This window comes from Penaeus chinensis, chromosome 43 (assembly GCF_019202785.1).
Source record: "Penaeus chinensis breed Huanghai No. 1 chromosome 43, ASM1920278v2, whole genome shotgun sequence".
NCBI classification, from domain to species: domain Eukaryota; kingdom Metazoa; phylum Arthropoda; class Malacostraca; order Decapoda; family Penaeidae; genus Penaeus; species Penaeus chinensis.
This window is the reverse complement of record NC_061861.1, coordinates 2724245-2726744: the sequence shown is the minus strand read 5'-3', so window position 1 is coordinate 2726744 and position 2500 is coordinate 2724245. Positions and strand designations below refer to the sequence as shown.

At 39.2% G+C, this 2500-nt stretch overlaps 1 protein-coding gene and 1 long non-coding RNA gene across 2 annotated transcripts in view; one reads left to right on the top strand and one right to left on the bottom strand.

Annotated features, from left to right (window-relative positions):
• Positions 1-2500, bottom strand: part of LOC125048172 (CTD small phosphatase-like protein 2-A) — a 57138-nt gene that overhangs the window by 49599 nt on the left and 5039 nt on the right. The gene's annotated exons all lie outside the window — the stretch shown is intronic.
• The window catches only part of LOC125048173, a 6970-nt gene that overhangs the window by 3979 nt on the left and 491 nt on the right, over positions 1-2500 (top strand). The window lies entirely within an intron of this gene.

Genomic DNA, 2500 nt, shown 5'->3' with positions numbered 1-2500 from the left:
TCACCTTTACAGTTCATATTCTCATTAGGAATTTTAAAACAAGGAAAAAAAATCTGTATATAATATACACAGAAAACCAAACCGACAGGACACGGAAACGGTATTTTTCATACTGAAACATTTTGAAAATTCACAAAGCGTCGGTCACCCAACTTCGCATGTACCTGCAGCATACACATAATTTTCCTCCTAATGGATTAAAGGTAAACTATTACAACGGAACACCATCCAACTCTTGTATACGTAAGAATCCACTTCTGAAATACGATACGATCAGTCATTTATCTGAAAATTACGTATGCAGGGAATACCTCTTTAGGCCTTGACATTAGGAAAACACAACTATATATACACACACACACACACACACGCACACACACACACACACACACACACACACACACATATATATATATATATATATATAAACACGCACACACACACGCACACACACACGCACACAAACACGCACACAAACACGCACACACACACACACACACACACACACACACACACACACACACTAACACACACACACACACACACACACACGCACACACACACACACACATTCACACACTCACACACACTCACACACACACACACACACACATATATATGATGTATATATATAAAGACAACAAACATCTGCTTCACAATCATAATCTTAAGAAATTGCTAATTATTATCTAATCTTAATTGCATATCTAATTAAAACACATATCAACAACCGAATTCCATTACAGTATAGTAGGCTTACGATAGATATAGAGGTCGCACAGCTACCCATCAGCGTGTGACAAGCATGACAGCATGAACCACAGCATGAATACTGCATCAGTATTACACTTAGGGTCCGGACATTAAAGTAAACAGTTGAAAATTCTTATTGCTTTGGTTCTAAATTTATCTCTATCTGTCTCCCATGTCTCTAAATTCTAAAATCGTTTTGTTTATGTCTGTTTGTTCAATACTAGAACTTTTTTTTTTTTTTTTTTTTTTTTTTTTTCTTTTGAGTTCAATCGTGTACGTTTTTATTCTAAATCAAAATCACTTGCCGGTAATATGATTCATCACACCGTCCCCTGTCATTAACACTACGTCATCACTATCAACATCATGGGGCATCACCACTATTCATCATAAAAAAAAATCTCCATCTGCATCACCATCACCATTCCAATATTCACCACCACCATGGAGCATCATCACTAACAGCATTCACCACCAACATCATTAGGCATCACCACTCTCTGCAGTCGCCACCACTATCATGCCTCATAACCAGTCCCAGCATTCATCTCCACCATGCAGCATCACCAGCATCACCACTCCCCGCAGTCACCACCATTATGGAACATCTTCATATAAACACACCATTATCAGCATCGTCATCGTACACATTCCTATTCACATCCACACACAATGACGACACCCACTAAGGAACAGGTAGGCTATGTGTTGCAGAATACTAATGAGCTTGCAGGTTTGTTGATTTTTTGGCAGTTTTGCTGTTTCTCTTCCGTTCGTTTTCCTTCACAAATCCCCCTAAATAGTGTTAATTCAACACTTTTTTTTTATAATTTTTTTTTTTTTAGAAGGTACTCTTGCTTTTGTGTTTCTTTGTTCTTCTTCTTTATTCTCGTCTCGTGTGTAGTTTCCATGTATTCGTGTCCAGAAATTCCCGTTCAGTTCTCGCTGTTTAATATCTTACACTATGATTTTCATTGTTTTCATTTTCCGTGTAACACATTTTTCTATTCTTATTACATTTCCCCCTCGTTCTCCTCTCCCTTTCTCTTCCATCGAATAAACATTCTACCTTCTTGCGTGAGATCCAGTGGTTTGATCACCAGTTGACGATGAAAAACACCATACTAACCCCCTTCCTTAAAAAAAAATAACAATAATTTCCACGTCTATTATTCTTATTTATCATTTTTTCCGGTAATACTTCTTTCCTGTTCCATTGCATTTTGTCAAATCTCTGTGTCCAGCACGTGTAACCGGGAATCATTGGCCTGAGATGAACTTAATTAAGATTTAAGTGTTTCCCTTAGCTTCGTCGCCTTTCTGAAACCGTATGCCCAGCCAAGCCAAGCCAAAGATCCTATTGTAGTGAGTCTCATCCTAGCAAGTTTGCTTTGTGATTTCCCGCGATTTGCAGGGCACGAGAGATCTCATAAAGCTCTTTATTGCAAGTCTCTACCCACGATGAGTCGATGTTGCAAGGGTGCCTTCATGAATCTCTTTGCAACGAGTCTCATTATAAGCTTGCCTCATATACATACATATATATATATTTTTTGTCTCTCTCTCGCAAAAGCCTCTTCGGTGAGATTCACAAAACTTGCAAGGCTACCTGGCAAAGTCGTAACAAGCCTGCCTGATAAGCCACACTGTTGCAAGCCTGCATGGTGAGCCTCACTACCCTCAACATGCCCAGTGCGCCTTGCAAGCCTACCCTGTATGCCCCACTGCTCGTGTCAGGTTCAAAGAA